Source organism: Pan troglodytes, chromosome 3, assembly GCF_028858775.2.
Source record: "Pan troglodytes isolate AG18354 chromosome 3, NHGRI_mPanTro3-v2.0_pri, whole genome shotgun sequence".
Classification (NCBI taxonomy): domain Eukaryota; kingdom Metazoa; phylum Chordata; class Mammalia; order Primates; family Hominidae; genus Pan; species Pan troglodytes.
The window spans coordinates 182,733,258-182,758,436 of NC_072401.2; the positions used below are offsets into that span (position 1 = coordinate 182,733,258).

The window sequence follows — 25,179 nt, forward strand, 5'->3', positions numbered from 1 at the left end:
ATGGAGCTTACTACCTCTTTCCATTTTTCACTGGATTCCATCTTTAAATGAAGTGAAGGCTTGAAGATGAAATCAAAGTAAAATGATAAGAGTTTCCAGGTTTCAAGTTGAAAATTACTTTCTCCAAACACCGCATGTTCTCACTCATAGGTGGGAATTGAACAATGAGAACACATGGACACAGGAAGGGGAACATCACACACCGGGGCCTGTTGTGGGGTGGGGGGAGGGGGGAGGGATAGCATTAGGAGATATACCTAATGCTAAATGACGAGTTAATGGGTGCAGCACACCAACATGGCACATGTATACATATGTAACAAACCTGCACGTTGTGCACATGTACCCTAAAACTGAAAGTATAATAATAATAAAATTTTTAAAAAAAGAAAATTACTTTCTCTAAGGAATTTGGTCTCTATTGCTTATTTCTTCACATGGGAGACAGTAAGAATATATGTCTAACAATAGCAGAAGTAGCAAGCAACTTGAAGGAGCGGATATTTTGGCAGGATAATGGGAAGCTCTCTGCCTGAAAGAATTTTAAGGAAAAAGAGAGGCAAACTCAGAAGTGATGAAGAGATATCCTTTGAGTTGGAACATCTTCCCCACCCCACTCCCATCCTTTTCTTCCCTCTGGCTTATCTAAATCAGGGAAAGTTGCTACTTACTATTCATTCACTTAAGTGCCCTGGGCAGAGCCCTGGGCAGAGCCCTGGGAATCACCCTCACCCACCTAACACTACATATTCAAAAAGTCACACCTAGACAATTTATCTCCCTTGAATTCATCTACTTTTCTCTTACCCCTTTCCACCATTTCAGAACGGGGTGTCATCATCTGCTCCCTTGCTCTGACCCCAGCCTCGCCAGCCCTGATCCATCCTCCCTTGCGCTCTCTTAGGTTTGGCCACATGAAACTCTTGGAAATCCACAAACACTTACGTTCTCATCTGAGCCTTCCAGTGTCTAGACAAGCTTTTCGCCACATCACTACATATTGCCAAAGGAGGGAATATCTTGCTAAATCTACCCTGTTGTTCAAATCATCGTTTAGCTGTTACTTCTCATAAATTTTCAAAGCAAAACAAAGTTAATTGTCCCTGCCCCCACGCCCCACGTAGGCTCTTCCTCACCACCAGGCTTGCCTCTGTTGTAGCAGGACTTAAATTAGAATGTTCTTTTTGCGCTCTCTCTCTCTCTCCCTCTCCCTCTCCCCCCCCTCTCTCCCCCTCTCTCCCTCTCCCCCCCTCTCCCTCTCCCCCTCTCCCTCTCCCCCTCTCCCCCCCTCTCCCTCTCCCCCTCTCCCCCTCTCCCCCTCTCCCCCTCTCCCCCTCTCCCCCTCTCCCTCTCTCCCCCTCTCTCCCTCTCCCCCTCTGCCTCTTTCTCCCTCTCCTTCTTTCTCCCCTTTTTCTTTCCCTGCCTCTGTGCCTCTGTCTCCTTCTAAGTTATTTGGTGGAATAACCCTGTCTTGAGGAAGCAAACAATCTTCAAGATGCTGAAACCACATAGTAAGGTAAGGTTTGGTAGAAACTGGTAGGGAAGGAGGGCAATGAGGAAAAGTAAGGAAAATCAGATGAGAAAATAACGGTAGTAATATAGGAGAAAAAAGATGAGGCCGTTGAGTAACCTTGATCGACATAGACCAGAGCATATATGAACCACGTAGAAAAATATTGGTATGACTTGGTAAATCATGTAATTAAAGGTACGACTTGAAGGGCAAGTAATATGTGACTCCAAGTTTCCTTTCTTAGAACATCATGACTATTGAGTCCAGCATAGTGGAAATTTTCAAAAAGCAGGAAGGTTATATATAACTTATAAAATAAACTACAAAATTCTCAAACAAGTACAGTATATTAACAATTAACATTGTTTAATTGTTTAAAAGTGAGGTTGATATATAAAATGGTTTAAATTTGTGGGAATCTGAATGTTTAATTGAGGCTTGAAGACAAATATCCACATTTCTTCCTAATGTACTTTTAAAAGAAAATTCAGTGAACAGGTTTTGATTTCCATTGTAACATGGGAGCATACAGAGAAACTGGAAAAGCAAGCAGGAGTGTATTTGTCACTTAAGGTCCTCTGTTTGTTTCCTGACCCCTTTAAGGCCAGTTTCTATCGTAGTATTTGAATCAGCAAAAAATGTACATGTTTCACTTATCTGGTTTTTGTGACCAAAGAAAAAGCAAGTCCAGCAATCCTGTCATTTGTCTGACAAATCTTGGATAGATTCATCTAGGACCTACCTATAGGTAATGATGGTGTGGTTTACAGTGTCCATTTAAAACAGGAATATTCAAGAAAGCTTCCATCCCCAAGGCAAGCACACTTCTCTGTCAGCTAACAAGGTGACTTTCTTTCATGCTTTGGTTCCTTTTGAAGCCTGTTCCTCACTATGCCCTATCCTCTCTCTACATCTGAATTAAGAAGCAATTGACTGACTTTTAAGTTCTGTCCACACCTCCTAGGGGATTTTCTTTAAACAGAAGGAGATTGCCAGGAACTTAGGCGGTTTTTTTGTTTTGTTTTGTTTTGTTTTAAATAATGAAACAATGTAATGAAAAAGATATGCTTGTTATAAGCACGGAAAGACATGCTTAAAATAAGATTCAAACAATCTCCAAGTAAGTTTTTCTATTTGTTTTTTTTTAGATTCAATGTAATGCTGATCTTACAGGTTTATCCTCTCCCCCAAGAAAAACATACTTATCTTATATTCACATTTTAGATAGCAACCTTTTTTTCCTTAAGATTTGAGTAATGCAATATGTGGTATAATCCCACATTATACTACTTAATATCTAAAACAACATTGGATGCAATACAGTTTGATCTTTAAATTCATGGAGCATGATACTTCTCCTTTAAATATTATTTTCTCAAAGGTTTTTCATTTTGAACTCACTGCCAGAAATAAGCCAATGGCTGTGTCCATGATGACATTTAAATTAAAATAAATTAAATTTAAGTTACTTTAATTTCATACATTCATCAAAACTCTTAAAAGTCTTTAGATCCTTGTCTCTGTAAACATGAGAGCAGAAGATTACCAGAGGCTAAGTAGGGATATTTATAATAATTTAGAGCAAAAATTGATTTACATTTTTGATACTATAATAATCTTGTAAAAGTTACATTTATCAATTGCTTAACTATGGATAGCAGCATGCAAGTTTTGAACAAAAAAAAGAGAGATCTTGATCTTAATGAAAGAATCACACAGAAAATAGAAAATGAGTTCATATTCTGACTGTATGAAGTTACACAAGGAAAAAGAAACTAGGAAGCAAAGTAAAACAGCATTCAGGTATCCATAAGCTACAAATAAAAGGAATAAATTTCTTTTTATTTTGTAGGGATTTATTTGTACTTTGCATCATTGAGAGTAATTCTATGGATCCCCTGCATTCTAACTGGTCATCTGGAACATTTTGGCACTTATGCTTGTCTGCCAAGATTCTAAACTAAATAAGATGTTGAGACCACTACAGACATTTTTCAGAATATTTTGATGTTTTAAAATGTATGGTCAATAATTTCAGGGAAACAATAAGCTTCTCATTCTTTTGAATTGGTCCTCAGGAGTTTAGATTGAAACAAAACTTTGCTTCTGTTACAAATTAGATTTTTTTTTTCAGATGATAACAAATTAGAGCCACATTATAATTTGTAATTCGTACTTCAGACTTGGCATGTATACACATTTATAAGGACATTTTGGAGAAATATTCCAACTGTAACTTTAAAGAATATTCTTAGGTCTGTACTGAGCATTCTACTATGTAAATGGACTGTGCTAATGTGTTTGACTAAGAGTTATGGTTGGAATCATTCTTAAATCCGTTCTACTACTGTGCAAATAGACAGAGCCTTAGGTACCTTTATGCTCCACTAAATATTACTGGTAAAATTCCTTGTGTTATTAACATATCATAAAATAATATTTGCTTTCAGGCCCAATATATTCAGAAAACATAAAAACTGCACTACTTCAGATTTAATTGACCACAGGGTTAGTCCACATTGATAAAATCTGAATTATGGAAGAGTTTAAAAGAAATGCTGGTTGTTCGCTCTAGTGAAGGCCCCTAATAGATTATTAAATGCAATGAATATGACTGATTTGTTAAGAACCTTGCTGCAGTAATGTCCTTGAGTTCATGCCATGGAACTACTTTAAAAGTAAGGTCATTGTAGAATAGATTGTTTTGGTGACTTAGCAATTAACTGCTCTAAATACTCTCTAAGACTAATGTACCTCATTTTCTATCTCTAGTTAATAAAATGACATTAAGTTTCCCACATATTTGACATCTGAAATTTTTCTTTTAAACAATTTTTTATAATCTATTCAGTTTTCCCATGTAGATAAAAATTATTTCAACCTAGAGCTTATAAAATAATCACACATTAAAATTTGTGTTGTCTAGATTTTAATCCATTTTAATGCATTAACCTTGACAAAAGAACATTTCAGACTCCTTTAAAAGCAATAAACTTTTAATATCAACTGATGTTTACCAAGATTCTTGTTCTCAATGAAATTTTATTTTCATTAACATCCAAGTATACTCTTTTAATTCCTTTTGTGTTTTTAAAATATTCATAATGCCATTCATGAATCACTCTACGGCATCATCATACATTAACTTTGTTTTTTAATACAATGTCAGCAAATTTCCTCGTGTGTATTGCTTTATTTGAGCATCAAACCCCCAAACAAAACCAACAATAGAGTCAGCATCTCACTTCACAAATGAAAGTGTGAGTCTCAGAATCTCCCCCAGCTCCTCGGCCAGCTTTGGCTCCGGTTCAGGGCCATCTTCTGATGTAAACGTCAGAACTCATTCTGTGCCATCCAGTTGCTGCTCTTTCTAAAGAAGAGAATACTGAGCATGAAGGATGAGAGGCATCTTTTAACCACCCTCTCCTACCTTAATGCTAAGTCTTAACATTCTGAAAAATCCTTGCTATTGTGGAATTATTGTATCTTTCCTGGTATGATTTACAATGAAACACATCTTTGCTCTGCTAAAGCATTCAAATCACCCACTTCAAATTGGCTGTGCCCCACTCTTTCCGGGTTCAAGCACATAGTCTAAAAAAAAACAGGGCGTGTCAGTCTCCTATATAATATAAACTTCCCAAGAGTGAGTGAGGGACAGTCTCTCTTTCCCTGTTGCCCAAAACAGGTTGGGCAGAAGTTTTGCTTTAGTTTGTGCAGCTCCAATATGGTGTTATTTTAAACAGAATTTATCACTTATACTCCTGTGAGGGAGCAAAGATGTGATAAGATAAAAGAAATGAAGCTTCAAGTTATCTTTCTAATCCTCCTACCTGGGATTACTTTCAAAGAGTGTGTTTGCTCTTATCTCAGGGGAAATTCTCCTTCCTCTGGACTACAACATTCAGGTAAAGTATTTTAGAAAACATGGTATACTGTTTGTGAAGATAGCAAAAATATCTATCTTTTGAGAGTCTCTTACATAGAATACTATATCAAATATATTTATTCTTTTAGCTTATTTCTGGACCCTTACTCCTTTTCCAAAGACAAAGTGTCAATGGAGAACAAATAAATTTTTCTTCTGTATGCTCGAAAGATTGTCTGAGGTGGGCTTTTCATCACAGCTTTCAGATTCTAGTCTAAGCTTTAATTTTGTGTGTGAATAAGTGATTACCAATACAAATGCAGTTCTGCCATAGAACGACCAACAGCTAATCAGTTATTCCATTAAGCGCATTTTTAAGCTTACTTTGCCTTGAAGTAAGAGTATTTTATAGAAAGAAACGAACACACAGGTTATCTGCAAACTATATATCTCAGACAAAAACCTATTTTTCCATGAAAGAAAGTGGTATCCAAAGGATTAAAATTATACATTAGTTTACTAATCTTAAAAGGAGGAAGGTTTAATGCAAATATCACACTATTCTAAATAGCAAGGAAGAAAAAAGGCAACAGTTTTTAAAATGCCAAAAACTTCCTATTTCCTCAACAACATGCAATCAGAGACAGAGTTTCAAGGACAAAAAGCATGTGTGTGTGCGTGCGTTTCAGCTCTAAAAAGAATAAAAGAAACTTCTCACAGCTGAAGCACAGTAGTGTTCTAATCAACAGAAGGACATGTAGGGAGTTGAAGTAGATTTTCATTTCTGAGAACGCACATTTATATTATTTTCAAGAGGTTTTTAATTTAATTTCATGTACATATGTAGAAGCCAGGATTCTTGCAAACTTTTTTTAAGGTTTCAATATATACCAACTTACATCACAATTTCTAGATTTAACTGAAAACCTTAAAGGAATTGAGCGAGAATCAAACATCTAAATAAAGATTTCCCTTAATCTTCCACGTTTTCATAGAAATAGCAAAGAAAAAAGTTGCTTGTTTCTGTTAGAAGCAATTAGTGAGCCATCTCATCTCGTTGAGGGTGAGATTTATTACTTGGCAGTTAAGTGTACCTTTCTTATTCATAATAACAGCCACCTGAAATATCTTTCTCTAGTAACTTAACACATACTTTGATTATAGCCCTGAATTTGACTTACCGCATCACAACCAAACAGAATCGATTCTGTTAAATATAATTTGGAGATATTGATGTGTTTGCTGGTGTTTTGTTTAGATTTCATTTTAGTACATTATTTAGTGCTGATTTCACATTAATAGACATTTCATTTTACCCCTGGTTCTGAGGTTTTAAAAATCATGCTTCAGTTTATATGCAAATATTGAAACAAGAATGTAAAATAGTTCTAAACTCTAAATGTTTTCCCTTATCAAAGTTCCAGAAAAATGCATCACTCAAATTGTATATAGTAAAAAATATATAAAGTTGCTCTTTCTTTTTCAAATTAAGATTAACCAAATTATCTTAGATATGACTGATACAAAAGTGGGGGGAACCAAATAGAAATCATCAATGTATGTGTTCTCTAAAATATGTTACTTTCCATTCAGTAAATGTTAGGTACTTCTTCCTTAGAAGTATATTTCATGCTATGGATAGAAAGGAAAAGAATGAGTTGACCCCAACTCTAGGAAGTTAATAGAACAGCTTCAGTTGATAAGTGAAAGACACACACACACACACACACACACACACACACACAGATGGAGAGAGAGAGAGAGGTTACTAAGAATAAAAGAAACTTTTTCAAAATGAATTGGAAGGTAGGAAGCGCTTGTAAAGGGTAGACTAGAATAGGTTCAACTTGGGCCATATCGGTCAAGAGAGACCTGGAAAATGATTTGGCTATTAACTGATGGATGATGCAGGCAGAAGAGAAGATATAGAAGACCACTTGTTGTCAGTTGGGTTCTCTGGAAGCAGAGGCTTAGATGGGGTTTGGGGCTCAGGATGTTTATTTGGAATGTACACTTAAGATTGGGCAGTGGGAGGAGTCAAACCATGGTAGGAGCCTGACAAAGCCTCAGCCAACCCAGCAAGATGTCAGGCACCTGCATGTCCCATCATAGCATCTTGAATCAGGCCAAAGTGGATCTTCAGACTCTTCCTGGGTTGATCACCAGGAGTGTAAAGGACTTGACCTTGGCCTAGTTGGCCTTCTGCAGCTGAGGCTGTCCCTGAAGTTTTTGAGACCTGGAGACGGTCGCTGATCATATTGACCATGGATAGGGAGCAAGTCCTTACTTGAAGGAAGATATGGGTGGCCCGGCCTCACATCTGCCCTACCAATGCATGAGCAATAGCACACATCAGACATTGGAGGAAAGCATGAGCAAGGTGTACTTAGGGCAGACAGTCGCTAGTGACGAAACCCTGGAGTTGAGGGTCATAGCAGATCACAATCTCAAGAAAACAGAGCACCATGCTGGGAAAGTATTTAAATGCCGGTGTGAGGATTTTGCTCTTCATAAGGGAAGAAGTGTAAATTAAATGAGAATGTGGCAAAGCAGCACTTGGGAAAAATTTTGTATGTGCTTTTGAAGGCTGTGTATCTATTAGGAGAATAGGGAGAGGTGAGGGAAGCAGGATGATAATGCTTGTTAAAAATGACTTCTGCTGCCGAGTGTGGTGGCTCACACCTATAATCCCAGCACTTTGGGAGTCCGAGACGGGCAGATCATTTGAGGTCAGGAGTTTGAGACCAGCCCGGCTAACATGGTGAAACCCTGTCTCTACTAAAAATATAAAAATTAGCCAGCCGTGCTGGTGTGCAACTGTAATCCCAGCTACTTGGGAGGCTAAGGCAGTAGTAGACTTGTTTGAACCCAGGAGGTGGAGGCTTCAGTGAGTCATGATTGAGACACTCCACTCCAGCCTCGGCGACAGAGCAAGACTTCGTCTCAAAAAAAAAGTTCGACCGGGCGGGGTGGCTTACGCCTGTAATCCCAGCACTTTGGGAGGCCGAGGCGGGCGGATCACAAGGTCAGGAGATGGAGAACATTCTGGATAACACGGTGAAACCCCGTCTCTACTAAAGATACAAAAATTAGCCGGGCGTGGTGGCGGGCGCCTGTAGTCCCAGCTACTTGGGAGGCTGAGGCAGGAGAATGGCGTGAACCCGGGAGGTGGAGCTTGCAGTGAGCTGAGATCGCGCTGCTGCACTCCAGCCTGGGCGACAGAGAGAGACTCTGTCAAAAAACAAAAACAAAAACAAACAAAAAAACACTCCTGCACGAAGCTATGAAAGATAGCTACACACCTTAAACTACCAAAGTTAGAGCAAACACACCTTAAACTACCAAAGTATTTCAAGAAAATATGCTGTTTAAACAAGTAATTTTGGGCAAAAGAGACTTTCGACGAAACAGGTTGTTCAAAACTTTTTTTTTTTAAGTTCATGTCTGCCCTGCAACCAGAAGTTGGCACATATTTGACTCATTCCAATCAATCAACTGGCCCCTCATTTACCAAATGTTTACTGAATACCTACTAAGCGAATGAATTTTGTTCCCTGTTATGAGTAGCTCACAGTGTAATGAGGGAGATAAAATGAATAGATAATTTGTAATACAGCATTATCACCACTGGAAATGCGCAGTGAGGGTGGCAATAGTTTCACCTGTAAGTGACTCTCCAGCTAAGGGCTTTGTGTTCTATGATAAAATGATAAAGAAACATTAAAGGAGGTAATAAGACTACATTCATATTTTAGAGAGGTGACCTGTGATAGTTAGGAGTTGGAAAACCAAGTTGGAAAGCTATTGCAAGAGCTCAGATAGTAGAGAAAAGATGCTAATTAAGATTTATTGAGCACCTATAATGTGCCCCGCTGTGTTCTAATTATATATATATATATAAATATATATTTTATATATATATAAAATTTAATCTTCACAATGGTGAAGTTTGAAATGAGTGATATTTTGTTTGGATTTTTCTTATAATTATATCAACTCAATGTTGGCTTCTAACATTGGCAAACTCAGGTGATTAAGAATTGTGGTTGATGTCATCAATAACAGTTTTAAAAAAGCAAAGATAAAATTTGGAAAAAAAATTAAGAGGACCATGGTGAAAGATAAGTATTGTTGCTTAAGAGAAAGAAAATGACGTTAATAGAACAGGAAATATTGTTTAAGAAGCAAAAGTTAATTCTCTTGTGCAAAATTCAACTAATTTATAAAAATCACAAACGACACACCTTCACATACACACACTAAAATATTGAGGGAGAAGTATCAGTAAACATGGAAAGGGGGATATAAAACTAGAGTATGCTTTTAAACTCAATATGCTTGAGCTACAATAAATAGAATGGCAACATATTTACAGAGGAACAAAATTAGCCTAAGGAGAATACTCTTAAAATACAGTGAAACCCACTGAAATAGTCACAGTCAGCATCCAGCTTGTGGGTGTGCATGTGTGTGTATTTAATCTCAGTTACAAGCCTTGGAAGAGAGAAATGAAAAGGAAAGGATAAAAGAAAACACAAAAAATATTAATATTTGTAGAGAATTTAAACATAGTTTGCAACACCCATGAATACCATCACTCTCATCACTGACTTCTTCATTACATTCATCTCTAACATTATAAATATGCAAATTATGTGTGTATATATACACATGCAGTATATATATGTGTATGTGTATATACATATATATACACATATATATACACACACACACACACACACACACACATATACATGCAGTCCCTCTCCCCGACATCATAAGTTCCATGAGGCTGGGTTTTGCCATGTTCAAAACTGTGTCAATAATTGTGTCTTGGCACATGCTAGATGTTAGCATTCGTTGAATGCTAAATGAATGAGATGTATATATTATTTCTTTTTATTTTATAATTAAGAAATAACATAGTATTTCTTAAATTTTAAGAAAAACTGAATAAACTTACATTCACTTGCTCAAGATTGCCAAAGTGTGGAGCCAAATTTTGAACCCAAGTTCAATTGGTCTAATGACCATATCTTTTGCTGTATAAGCACTGCCTTTTGAGGTGTTGAAGAACGATCTCCCATTAGACTTTTCTTTAATTTACCTGATTTGATTTTGTGTGGTATATAAAACATGAAGAAGGATGATGGTGAATTATATAGGCAAGGTGGCGAGGCCCACCTTTAGTCCTAGCCACTTGGAAGGCTGAGGCAGGATGATCACTTGAGCCCAGGAGATTGTAGTGAGCTATGATCATGCCACTGCACTCCAGCTTGGGAAACACAGCTAGACCCTGTCTCTATAACAAATAATAATAATAAATAAAATTTTTAAAATGAAAAGGAGGTATGATGGTGTATTTCTTAGTCCATTTGTGACTGCTATAACAAAATACCATAAACTGTGTGGCTTATAAATAAGCATAAATTTATTTCTCACAGTTCTGGACCTGGGAAATCCAAGTTTAGTATCCAGTAGAGGACCCACTTCCCGGTTCACAGACAGTGCCTTTTAGCTGTGTCCTCAGTAGAAGGGGTGATAGAGCTTCTTGGGGCTCTTTTATGAAAGCAGTAATCTCATTTAGGAGGGCCTCTAAAGACCTAATCACCCTCCCAAATGCGCCACCTCTTAACACAATCACCTTGAGAGTTAGGATTTCAACACATGAAATCTGGGGGGTTCCAGGGAGGGGACAAACATTGAGACTGTAGCAGATTACCACTGAAACATCTTTAAAGATTAAGTTCATGGTTCACAGCAGCTTTATAAAAGAAAAACGGATTCTTGAAAACTCATTGACAATATGCATCTTTTCACTTTGTGACAAATGATGATGTAAATAATATTCTATTTTAAAGTTGTAATGTAATATGTCTATCTGCACCAAACATTTTGTTATACTTTAATGGTTGTAGAAAACAATCAGTGAATTTTGAATTCGCATGAAGACAATCTTATGTGTTATCACTTTCATGATAAAACATAATCAAGTGGTAAGAAGCAGAGATCTGAGGAATTTTTTGTGGTCTTTGTTTTTAACATGCTGGGCAAATCGGTTCATTAATTATCTCTTTTTCATGAGTAACACCAAAGTAAAAGCACTTAGCTGGCTCCTCTTGGATGTTAGAGAGTGAACACAACTCCTGTGGACTTAACGCAGGCTGATGAATCCATTAAGTTATGAGCTCTTTTGCTAATCACAAAAAGGGATGCCCAGATGTGTCTATATATGATCATCTTATTTTTGCCAGACTCCTGATTGGTAGTAATTACTTGAGCAGAATGAATGCTGAGATCACTGTTGTGTATATTAAGACAGGAATCAATACAATGAATCGTAGTTAATGTATTTTGCACATAAGACGTGAACTGAGCTTCTCACACCTTTCTTTTTATATTTACTTATATTTGTCACTGAAATTTTGGGGATCATTCTAATTTAGTGATCGTATAAATGTTTATAATTTTCATAATTTAAAAAATCAATTTCACAGGTGTTAATGTGGCTGCTGTTTTATTCAAATGAAGCAGAAGAGGTAAAACCGCGTGGTGAATGTATACTCTTAAAACATTTCTTGTATACTTCCCATTGCTCTAATAAAACAAAAGTTGTATTCTCATTTGTTATCTATGTCTAACGTCTCACAAATACTTTTTTTTTTTTTTTTTTGAGACGGAGTCTCGCTCTGTCACCCAGGCTGGAGTGCAGTGGCGCAGTCTCGGCTCACTGCAACCTCTCCCTCAAGCTATTCTCCTGCCTCAGTCTCCCGAGTAGGTGGGACTACAGGCATGTGCTACCACGCCTGGCTAAGTTTTTGTATTTTTAGTAGTGATGGGTTTTCACCATGTTAGCTAGGATGGTCTTGATCTCCTGACCTCGTGATCTGCCAACCTCGGCCTCCCAAAGTGCTGGGATTACAGGCGTGAACCACCGCACCCGGCCCTCACAAATACTTTTATACAGCCACTAAAGGATACTTTCGTCCTTGAGTTCGTATTACGCAGCTGTCTTTCTACAGATTAGCTTTTATTGTTACCCATTAATTCTGGAAGAGTCGTTCTGCCCTTTCTGGTGGTTTAGTTTCTCTCTGTCTCTAAAAGCACCCTGGTCACACAGGCTCATGCGTGTGCATATGCAGAGCATAACTGCCATGTTTTCTCTTTCCTCTCCTCCTCCTCCACTTGCTTCTCTTTCTCCCTTGCTCGTTATTAGTTGTTGATTGCACCTAGTATCTCTCCCTGGGATATTTTGCTAACGTATGAAGTGGTGTTGGTATGTGCAGTGCTTGGCCCTGTAACTGGTTAACATTAACAACCTGAGCTTTGTTGTATTTGTAAACGTGTCTGTTACCTATCTACATTTCTAAAGGTATTACAAAATACTTGCTGAATTTTGATATCTTTTTTTAATATTCTAATATAATTTATATTTAACTAAGAAATTATTTGTTTTTTGATGGCACTTGCATGTTGAATCCAGTGTTGCTAATTGTAATGCTTATTACATTCCTTACCTAATTTCTGCTTACATTTTCCGAAAGTGACACCTGCCTTCTCCCTCCCTCCCGTGTTTCAGAATATTTAAATCCCAGTGAGTCTTTTTGTTGTTGTTGTTGTTTTATTTTAACCTGATGCATAATTGGTGATAGTGTTCTGCCGTTTGAAATTTCACAAAAAGTTTGCACAATGTGCATTTCTTCAAAGCCACTTGCAAGTACTCCACTTCATTGAGATCAAGATTTTTCATCTTTTAAAAGCAGATACTGTAATAAATATTGCCTATCTCAAAGGGTCGTTATGAGAATTTAATAAAGTCATATGTGGAAAATACCTAATAAAGTGCCTAGCCTGTCGCTAACATTAGTTTTTACTATTTTTCTGTATGATTGTTAGGCTCTATAATTTTTCAAATACGTAAGTAATTTTCAACAAAAAGTCACAGTCTAACACTTAAGGCCATTGGCATTTGTCAAAATTCAGATCTTTCTGTTTGATTGAAAGAGTGAATAGTAATATATTTTTTCCTGGAATATTTTTGAGTAATGTTAAATATGTGAGTCATTATTACAAGAAACTATGATGCTAAACGTTTGTATTTTCAATGCCTTACCAACCTCTTTCCTCATGTCAAAAAAAATGATAACCTCTGAAATTGGTAGTTTTATCTGGTCTAATTAATTCCTTCTGTTAAACCATAGTAATTATTAGAAAGAGTAATTCAGTGGTAGAGGGAACAGAAAGAAAAGATGACTCTGTATTTCTGATTTACCTAAGAAACAGAAATAAAAGTGTTGGCGGGGGAAACACACCATAGTAAGTTTAACTTTCTGTTGAGCCCTAAAACAGCTCAGTCAGTGTAGATCAGGTACAATAGCACCTCTTTTATCCCCATCTCTCTTTTTTTTTTCCCCAAAAGCAACAAAAATGTATGCTTAGCTCCAGGGGAGAACTGCTTTCCTCAAGCTGGAATCCTGTACAACTGTCATCTCCAATACACTTCTACACCTATTTTACAAAGAAACTTCTTGCATTTCTTGGCTTTGTGAATGGTTAGTTTCAAAGTTCCTTTTAAAACAGCTTTACAAGACCTTTAACTCTGTGTAAGCCCACAGAGAGTTTCCTTCTCCAAGTTTACAAAAGCTGATCCCTGAGCTATGGGATAAGAAATAAGTCACCGTTATCTTTGTGTGTGTGTGTGTGTGTGTGTGTGTGTGTGTGTGTTACTTTGAACCTATTAAATTGGTACTAAAGGACTAAAGGTCAGATGCGAAAGCATTGGAAAAAAATCAAAAATTTTCTTTGCATTTTGAGTATTAGTTATTTCCCTGTGATAACTTATCTCATAGTGATTTTATTACATTAAGTCGTTGTGTTTTATTTATTGTATTTGTTGGAATTCTAAAAGTGGCAGAAATTTTACATAGTAATTCCCAATTCAGTGCATGTTTTCATTAAAATAACCACTTAAAAATGACATGTATTACCTGCCCCCTGTTTTAAGACTGAAATCAGTAACAGGGTAATAATTTCAGTGAATGTTCTGGATTAGATTGGTTCTGTACTGGATTACATGGATACATGATCCTAGGATCCATGAATATGTAAGATACAATAGTGATAGGGACAGGAGGCAGGGAAATTCTAGGCCCTACACTCCAGCCTGGAACCGCAGCCCAAAGTGAGAACATACATTCCTGTTTTCCCACTTGAATGTTGCCTTTTCCAAAACGACCCATGGTCCAGCCCATCCCGCATCCTGTGCCCATAAAAACCCCAGGCTCTGCTGGCAGAGAGAGGAGAAGAGGAGAAGAAGATGGATGTCAGAGACTATGGTTGGATGTTGGAGAGAAGTAGCTTGCCTTCAGAGGGACAGCTTGACAGCGTGACTTCGGATAAGAGTCTGGCTGGAAACCGCTAAACTTCAGGGGAAGATCACCTTCCCACTCCATCTCCTTTCCAGCTCCCCTTCCTGCTGAGAGCCACTTCCATCAGCAATAAAATCCTCTGCATTCACCACCCTTCAATTTATTTGTGCAACCTGATTTTTCCTGGACACCGAACGAGAGCTCGAGTACCACGGGTGTGGATGCAAAAGGCTCTACACTGACCCTCTGCCCTTGCTGGCAGAAAGTAGCCACCTCACACAAAAAGGCAGAGGGCCCACTGAGCTGTTAACACTTTAGCTGTCCATGGACATGGCAGAGCTAAAAGAGCATTGTAACGTGCATTCTGGGACTTCAGGGGTCATGGGCACCCCCTGGATGCTGCCACGAGGCCACTATGGAGTTCGTTTCTGCCAGCACCCAAAAGCGCTCTCCCTGGCTCCTGCACCTGCTCACCTGCATACTCCCTGCTGCCAGGGGTTGAGCACAGAGGGCTCAAGTGAATGGAGTTTGCCCCTGCCAGTGCCAAAGCAGCTGGCTAGCTCCAGCACTCGCATTCCAGTTCCCGCCCACGAAGGAGCCAAGGGAAATTTCCTGTTTCAGTAGATATGTAATATCCATGAATATGTAATAAGTAATAGATTAATTTATAGATGAATATTGCCACACTGTTAAGTGCAAAAATAAATACAGCAATTGTGGGAGAAAAAGTCAGCTTAGATTTGAGACACCTAATCCTATGTCTGTGCGACCACTTCCCCTAAAAATTTTATGCCTGAAACCACCAAGAATCACCTTGCTCCTTATATAAGCTGCCGACAGTTTTTCTGTCTAGCTTTATTCATTTAGCCACAATAACCTTCACTCCGCTTCAAGGCTGCCCTGAGGCGCCCTATATCCAGCTCATGTCAGGATGTCTTGATGAAGCTTCTAAGCATGAAGTCTTGCAGCCTCCTGGAAGCTCTGCAAAGACAGCCGCAGGTGATTAGATGAAACGGACAGCAATACCTATAGTAAGTGCTTGAATTCCATGCCTACTCCAAAATATGTGCCCTAGGCAAGAACCCAATTTACTCCCCCTGGGGCCAACTTTGAACAATCCCTTTCCTCTGTGTTTGGGTAGAAATGTTGGCACCACAGAATCTGCGGTAATGTCGCATCTTTTAGAAGATAATTTGCGCTCATTAAACACGATTATAATTTGTAACTACTGTAAATCAGTCAAATTTCTCCCTTAAATAAAATCATCACATTATGTTCAGGCCGAATGCAAAGTTTCAGTTGCCCACATTTTAATGAGTGGTGAGTTACGTGAAGGAGAGTAAAGATTTTGTGTAGACGTAATTCTTTATTTTTAACTAGCATAGTTATGTTGGAAATATGTAAGCACCGAGGTTTCAGAACTATCTGCAACTCAAGATGCGATATAAAATGTATTCTATTTAATGAGCTCTGCATTCCATTGACTGTTGAACTATACATCAATTGCATGCCACTTCCTTTCAACATTCAAACTGTTTAGCTCACACTAATAGGTACATTAAAAAGAATCTTGCTACAAATATGAACGCAGACATCATAACTATATGCATTTCTGCCTAGGCTCACACTTTTTTAAAAGCTCCTAAGAGAAATCTTCACAAAGATAAACTGTAACCCTTTTTGTGCAGTGTTTGCTAATGGAGAAAGATATGATGTGCATTTTTTCTGTACACAGCTGAACTAGTGTACAATGATATCAACTAGAAAAAATGAGAGAGTTGGAATAATCACTGTATCATTATGGACATAGGCAATTGATGAATTGTTTAGCTCTCTTTATGTCTTTGAGTACTTTTGGTGAAAAAGTGTGAAAATAACACTATTTAAAATTGTAAATTGAATCACGATGCTATCATAGTACTTTGAAAACAATGATGGATGTTTTTAAATGGAAAGTGGGCTAAATGAGTCCTGAAATATTACAAAGGTAATCTATACTCATAAGTAAACAGTTAATAATCTCAAAAGAGAGATTTAGAAGGAACATTATTCATTCGCTAGTGTTTCAAATGGCCTTTGACTAGTGACCTATTAAGAAAGAGAAAATTATCTGAACTCCAGAATAAAATTCACGTAAATGCTGTCTGCTAAAAAAGAAAAAAAAAATGAAAGAAAATTATTCGTTAAAAAGACACTTAAGAAAAAAAGCTTACTGCTTGTGTTTCTAACGGAGAATGTGAAAATAGTCTTGCTTTTACGTTGTTTTTAACATGTTTGTGAAAATACAACTTTGTAAATCAGCTTAAATAGTAGGTTTAATAATGAGCATCTTTAAGAAGTCAGTATGAATTCTATGTTATTATCTTCTTGGTTGTGGATCTTTAGGAAAAAATATTGAGGTGAATGTTAATACTCACAGCTAGTCACAGAAGAAAATATTTTATTCTTGCTTTGTTTCTCTCTCTCTCTCTCTCTCTCTCTCTCTCTCACACACACACACACACACACACCCATACATATATAGTTTCTCTTTATTGGAGAGCTTATTGGTTTAGATAAAAATTTCACACAAATAACAAAATATGATTTTAAAGATTGTTAGTGGCATGAAACTATTTAATTTCTTTGCCATAAAATCATAAAAGCACCTCCATAATGGGAGTAAAATATAGGAATGAAATCAAACTCTGTATGCTTACTAAAGCGTTGATTTTTTTCTTCTATATGATTGCACTTCAGTGTTGTATGCTGTGGAATACTGTATTTTGGACTTTGGACGTTTTTGGTAGAGAGTCGAATATTTTCTATAGACATTGTATTTTGAAATTTGTGGAAATATGACAGTGTGGAAAAATAACATATCAGAAAAATGTAAGTGTTTATAAATCTGCCAGTAACACATACTTTAAATGAGTTTATTCTGCAAATGGTAGAATTTGAGTTCTCCTAGAATTTAAAATAAGTACAGATTTAGTCATTAACATTAAATTCCCTGGTAACCATATATATAAATACAGTCATAGTGTTATTTTCTTAAAACATGGAGAGTGGTTACGCAAATACCTCATGAAACATATAGGCTAACCATTTCCCTTCATTTTGCATAAATTGGCCATGGAATTTTGCTATATAAATGTAACCTTCAATGTAATTTGATACCCTTTCAAATGGTTTCTGCAGTCAAAAAAAAATCTTGAATTATATCATGTATGTTACTAATATTGGCTTCTCTGCAAGGTTGAGTAAACAGAAAATAAAATGAAAACATCTGCAGAAAGTGATCCCAGTATGAACTACTGCCATAGCATTTCATTCCAATCAGAATCACTGTTTACTTTCAATATTAAGACCAGCAGTAGGTAAGACCACTGGCTGAAAATTAAAAGCTAATCTATGGAAAATTGTGGCCAAGGGATGTGTAGTCTACATTTGAACATTTGTTAAATAAATAATGAAACATAAGAAAGAGGCCAAACCCTTTCAGAAATCCCTGGATTTTATTTATACCCTGATGCCCACATCAGCAGGCTGCAATTCTCACAGTGGGGCCATTTTGACCGTCTGGGGCCTGGAGTGAGCCACAGCTCATCAGACAGTGTCCTTCTCATTTGCTTAGTCAATTGTTTTTAAAGAGCTTTGAGATTTCTTTTGCAGGAAAGTTGATTTTTTTTGGAACATACTACTCATTTTGGTTTTTTGAACGTCTTCTTTCCAATAAAACTGCTATAAAACCTCTTCCAATTCACACTGCAATTTGATGAATTACCTTCTCAGGATTTCGTTATAAATGTGTTTTAAAGTGCTACTGCAGAGAATGAGGTGTTTGGAAATAACAAATTGTTACAGGGCAAATGAAAAGCTGTACATTGAAATGCTTTGAGTTCTGAGTATACCAATAAGCAGTTCATTTAATTCCTTAGAGCATCTGTGTACTACATTATTATTATTAGGCAGGGTTATTTTATTAATATAAAATAGAATGCATCTGTGCTGGAGAAGAATCCCACATCAGGTGTATGACAGGCCTGACCTATGAGCAAACCACAGAATGCAGTGGAGTCTGGTTTGTGATTAAGGGCAATGATACATGACACCTTCTAGCCATGCAGTGAAGTGAGGTGACCTTACTGAGCTATGTAACTTCATGATTTTGTAATCATTTCTTTTAAGGGTTTAAAAGTTCATTTTATATTGCAAATACACTCAAGAATAAATGTACAGCAAATCTGTGTGAGATAAGTTTATTCTCCATCTTAAAACCAGACTTGTCAAGGTTCCTAATTCCTCCCCACCCAATTTATTGGCTATTCCTTGTATACTCATTTTAATGAAATCTGAAGTATTAGAATTATACAATCGCTCATCTGCAGGACATGTGAGGGTTTAACCTGACCAAAGAGAACAAGTCTGTTATCCCATAACAAAGATATTGGAGACTTTAAGACTGATTGTTTACTGTTTTCAGCATTATTACCATCAATTTTTTTTTATTTTAGTAAAACAGCATTTCATCTCAACCTAAAAGGTTTCTAAACGTTTACCATTTTGTGATGGTGTTTTAATATTTTTGGAGTTCCAGCCAATTATTAAAATCAGATTGGCTGTATAAAATGAAACAAGGAATTCAACATCAGTTTTAATTTGACTGACTTATTGATAGGGTCAGCGACTGCAAACCCTGACTTACCTGTGTCACAGTTAAACCACTTGTTTCACAGATCTGCACAGAACATACTTCATCCCTGAAACCAGAACGTGTGGTGCAGTACATGCATCTCTCACCTGGCTTCCCTTAAGTAAGGTGACGGTGGTAGCAATATCTAGTGGAATGACATGTTCCTTAGGATTTGGAGTAACATGAATACAATGGGTGCAAAGGAGTCAGTGTCTAGCCCTTTCCCCTACTTTTGATTTAGAAGAGATATAAAACCAGGGCCCAGGGTAGGGTAGGCCTTCTCAAATTCTTGCTGAACCAATAAAGCAATGAATTTACTAATGCTTTATTTCTGAAAAGGGCTTCGGAATAATTCATATTAGGTAAAATTTTACTTAATTTATTAGAGTTTAAGAAGCAGAAGTACATTAATAATTATTGCTATATTTTTTTTTCTTTTCTAAAAATGGGTAAAGATACTAAAGATTAGACAAGTTCAGTGATCTGTCCAAGATTACAGGGCCAGAGAAAGTATAAACTAAAATGCAGGATCCTCTACTCACAGTTCAAAGTACTTTCCTTTCCACTACATCCTTTTTTTTTTTTTGAGATGGAGTCTCGCTCTGTCGCCCAGTCTGGAGTGCAGTGGGGTGTGATCTCGGCTCACTGCAACCTCCACTTCCCGCGTTCAAGTGATTCTCATGCCACAGCCTCCCAAGTAGCTAGAATTACAGGCACCCGCCACCATTCCTAGCTAATTTTGTATTTTTTAGTAGAGATGGGGTTTCACCATGTTTGCCAGGCTGGTCTCAAACTCTTGACCTCAAGTGATCGGCCTGCGTTGGCCTCTAAGTTCAAAATTATTTTAATCTTGATGATTATTGTGAAAAAGACAGAAGTTAAAATGTCCAGTCTTGGAATTACTGAAGATTAACAATAATTTTAAACAAATATATGTGTTTTATATATATATATATAATATTTTATATATATATAATGTTTTATATATAATATATATAATTTATATATAATATATATAATTTATATATATAATATATAAATTATATATATTATATATATAATGTTTTATATATAATATTTTATATATTATATATAATATAATGTTTTATATATAATATATAATATAATGTTTTATATATAATATATAATATAATGTTTTATATATAATATATAATATAATGTTTTATATATAATATATAATATAATGTTTTATATATAATATATAATGTTTTATATATAATATATAATATATAATGTTTTATATATTATATATAATATATAATGTTTTATATATTATATATAATATATAATGTTTTATATATTATATATAATATATAATGTTTTATATAATATATAATATATAATGTTTTATATATATAATATATAATGTTTTATATATATATATAAAAAACAGTCTATCTGGTATACATTGATTCATTCATTCATTTGATAACAACTTGTTGAAAAGGCTGATAGACAGTAAGAAACTCAAGAAATACAGACCTGTACTCACTGTGAAAGACACTAGAATCATGGTTAGAAGGATAAGTCACAGGAAAGATGATGATAAATAAATGAAGATATTCAGTATTATTTTGATTACTAGAAGACGTAAATGTCTATTTACTTTTATTATGACCCATTGTCTTTACCAAATGGCTTTTATTATAAAGAGCCCGTGTAAAACATAGATATATTGGAAAGTAAATTACAAAAAGTACCAGCAGAATAAAATGTTAGGTAGAAAATTACCAAACTCCATCGTTTTCAGTTGTGATATAGACCTAGCTGATCTCTGGTTCTACGCATTTTCCAAGTGAACACCGAATATGTCTCTCCAGTTGGAAAGAGGAAACTTAGTTTGAGTTTGATTCAGACATTTCTCAGTTTCTGTTGTGACTTTTCCTGTTTTAGCAGAATTATATATTTTTTATTTTATCTCCAGCGGGTTAGTGAGGTTTATTAAGTGGGAGAGCTCCATCAGTAAGTTATACTGCATTTTATTTATTCTTTTATGGTTATTCAAATAATTCAGGATGACATAATTTAAAGACAAAAAACTCATAAACATTGCATGCCTATATGTCTGTTGCACAAATTACTGCAACATATATAAAAAAAACTCTTTTAGCACCAAGAAACGCAATATTCGTCTATTGTTATTCTTTTCAACTAGCTATTTAAGGTAACTTTCAGATACCTATAAATATATACAATTATTTTTAAGCACAATATTATAAAATGCATTATACTAGTATATACATATATATATTGTCTCTTTCCCTCTGTCTCTATATATAGAGAAAATATATAAATATAAATATATAAAATATATAAACATATAAATATATGTATATTTATATGTTTATATATCCCCACCATAATTGGCTGGGCATGGTGGATATATACACAGAATAGATAGATATAGATATATGTGTGTGTGTATACATATATACATATATAGAGAGATCCTAAGTACAGAGAGATAGAATATATATAGTCTAGTATTTTGGTGTACATCGGTTCATTCATTCATTTGAATAATGACTTGTTGAAAAGACTGATAGTAAGGAGCCAGGAAATACAGACCTGTACTCATGGTGACAGACAGTAGAATCATAGTTAGAAGGACAAGTCACTGGAGAGATGATGAAAAATAAATGAATATATTCCTGTGTATCTAGCTATATCACATATAATAACAGAATATAATATATAACCTATATAATACATAAATAATATATAACCTATATAATAACTGAAAAAGATGGAGTTTGGTAATTTTCTGACATTTTTCATAATATGTATTTTTATATATAACATTTTATATATAACCTATATAATACTGAAAATGATAGAGTTTGGTAATTTTCTATCTAATATTTTATTCTGCTGGTACTTTTTGTAATTTACTTTCCAAGAAATCTGTGCTTTACATGGGCTCTTTATAATAAAAGTTATTTGGTAAAGATAATGGGTCATAATAAAAGTAAATAAACATTGACTTCTTCTAGCACAGGGCTTTCCCTAACAGTGATTGCATTTTAAATTTCTGCAGTTAGGGTAGCACAAGGCCTTTATACAAATGTATTTTATTTTTAAGGGTTTGTTTTTGAAAGAATGACTCACTCAGCCTTGAAACTGGGTGGTCCATCAGACCTCATTCCAGCTAGCACAGGGCTTTCCCTAACAGGGACCTGTTTCAGGACATAGATATTTGTTTGCTTGTGACAGCTGTCTTTGGGGTTTTCTAAATACAGAGAGAGAGAGATCTTTGGTTTCTCTCTCTCTCTTTCTACCTATGTATAGATAGATAGGTGTGTGTGTGTGTGTATATATATATGTATTCAATTGTATATATATACACAATTGAAATATATTAGTGACTCTATATATAGATACAGATATGTATAGATATAGATATGTATATACATATGTGTATATAGAGAGAGAGAGAGAGTCACTATGTTGCCCAGGCTGATCTCGAACTCCTGGCCTTAAGCAATTCTCCCACTTCAGTGTCCCAAAATGTTGAGATAACAAGTGTGAGCCACTGCTCCCAGGCTAGAATATTTTTTATCTTCAAATAAAAAGCAACATATAAGCTCTCTAGTTGAACAAAAGTAGCTGAAAATAGAATATAAGTTTATTATTATGGAACATTGTCTTTTGTAAGTTTTATTGCATTCTGTGCTGAAAGATTCTGTTTCTGAAACAGTTTTTACCTTATGTAGCCTTATATAAGAGCAATACTGGTATGAAACAAAAAGCCTAAATAGGTTTTTTAAACTTTAACTATAGATTAAGGAACATATTGGCCAGTCAAAATACCTAGCGAGGGGCCAATTGTAAATGATGCAGTGACGTATACACAATGTACACCAGCTCACAACGCTTTTCTCCATTCATGGACCTTTCATAAGCCACAGCTGCACCAAGGCCGAGGCTTATAGATCTAAAGGAGCAACTTACTTTTGTATTCCAGTTTCCATCTTATTATAATATGACTATAAACCGAGTCACTGGCAATCACACAAAGCCTTGTTTACAGAGTATCTGTACCTCAATAGTATTACTACATACAGGCCCTCTCCACAAACATTAAGAATGGTATGGAAATGAAATATTACTATGTAATATTTTTGTTTTGCATTTCCAGATTATTTTGATCATTCTATGGAGACAGAAAATGTAAAACACTGAGAGAAGAATAGTTCCCTAAAAGAACTTTTCAAAAAAATAAATTTGAATGTGCATATATAAATATAGATGTAGGTAGGTCAAATGAAATTAGCTACTTAGTGAAATGAATTTTTTATTGTTTGCTCTAGCAAACATCCAGAAATGGCCAACAACTAAGCAGCCAGAGATTTTTTTGTTGAGCACCCAAATTTATCTATTTCATTTTAATTTACCGTACACAATAAAGTAATTAAGGCAATCACTGTTTTATTGTCTGCCTATTTCAAGGATTTAAGGGAAGTTAAATGAGGCACAATGGCCCACCTGCTAAAACATCTTGAACTTACATTGCATTTCAGAGCATTTGTTCCAAAGCCCTGGCGTGCTTGGCTTAGATATTAAACACCCCATGTGTTGTATGTCTTAGTATCTGAAGATAACTTCCAATAAATTCAAAGTATAAAACAATCCGGTTTGGTATAAAAGTAATAACATCCTTTACTATGAAGCATGCAGGCTCTCTCTAAATACCTATGGTTCATGCACATTTTACCCACTATTTCAAAAACAGTCAATGAAAATCTGGCCAGATATCAGTATTTAATTTTCCCCATGCTAAGTTTCAGACTCCATGTTGAGGTTCAGCTGCTGAGAACTGGAAACGAATATGAGATTTTTTTATTGTCTTGTTCTGGAGAATGGAGACCACAGGATTCTATGACGTGAGCTTGTTGAACCCTCATCTCACTAAAGGTGCACAGCTCTCCCTCATGACTAAAACGCACTGTCTGTTGTGAATGGCTTTGTTTTAGCCTCAGTTTTAATAGAGCCAGAGGCAAATGTAACAGTATTTTAAGGTACGTTTGCCTGGTAACTGCTGTAAATGTTTTAGAGGTATTTATAAGACAACATTTTTTGTATGCAAATTTTTATACAATCCACATGGTAAATAAGTGCATTTCCACATGAAGTCTATGATAACACAGCATTTTGATGTTCTCTATGAACATCAAAGAATGTCATAGTTCACCATTGATAGGAGTGTATGTTTTTAATTTTCTTGTCTAGCCAACTATTTGCTTTCTGCGGTGTTAACTATTTTTTTCCTTAACTTTTTTATTCAGTTGTGATGCTTTAATTCTTCCCCAAAGAGTTTGAGTATTTTATGAACCTTCACATTTTGACCTGTAAATCATCAATCTTACAAGCTTTAATTTGGAAAAAAAATTACAAAGAGCTGAAAACTGACTTTCTGAACCAAAATTGCTTTCTTAACATATATTTTTAAAGAGGGAAATTACTATGACAGGTTGATTGCAATTTAAAACATCATCTTCTGTGGATTACAAGTATTTTAAGGTTCATAATTTCCATAATTATTTTTTCTGCCTATAAAAATGCTTCAAATTTAATTGAAAATAACATCTGTATTAATTTCTACCATTTAGGATGAAAGTTGATTGTTTCTAGAGTTTGTAATTCTCTGAAGTGTTGCATATCAAACTGTGTTCTCTACAGAATTTAAATCATAAAATAAAATGTGCATATTTTCCCCTGCAGGAATTCTATTTGA

At 35.6% G+C, this 25,179-nt stretch overlaps 1 protein-coding gene and 1 long non-coding RNA gene across 20 annotated transcripts in view; one reads left to right on the plus strand and one right to left on the minus strand.

The window, feature by feature from the left end:
- The window catches only part of TENM3 (teneurin transmembrane protein 3), a 2,732,592-nt gene that overhangs the window by 1,002,632 nt on the left and 1,704,781 nt on the right, over window positions 1-25,179 (plus strand). The window lies entirely within an intron of this gene.
- The window catches only part of LOC742938 (uncharacterized), a 96,868-nt gene continuing 74,790 nt past the window's right edge, over window positions 3,102-25,179 (minus strand). Inside the window, exon 3 of the long non-coding RNA XR_169542.4 lies at window positions 3,102-4,883. This is a non-coding gene — a long non-coding RNA (uncharacterized LOC742938). The remainder of the gene's footprint in view (window positions 4,884-25,179) is intronic.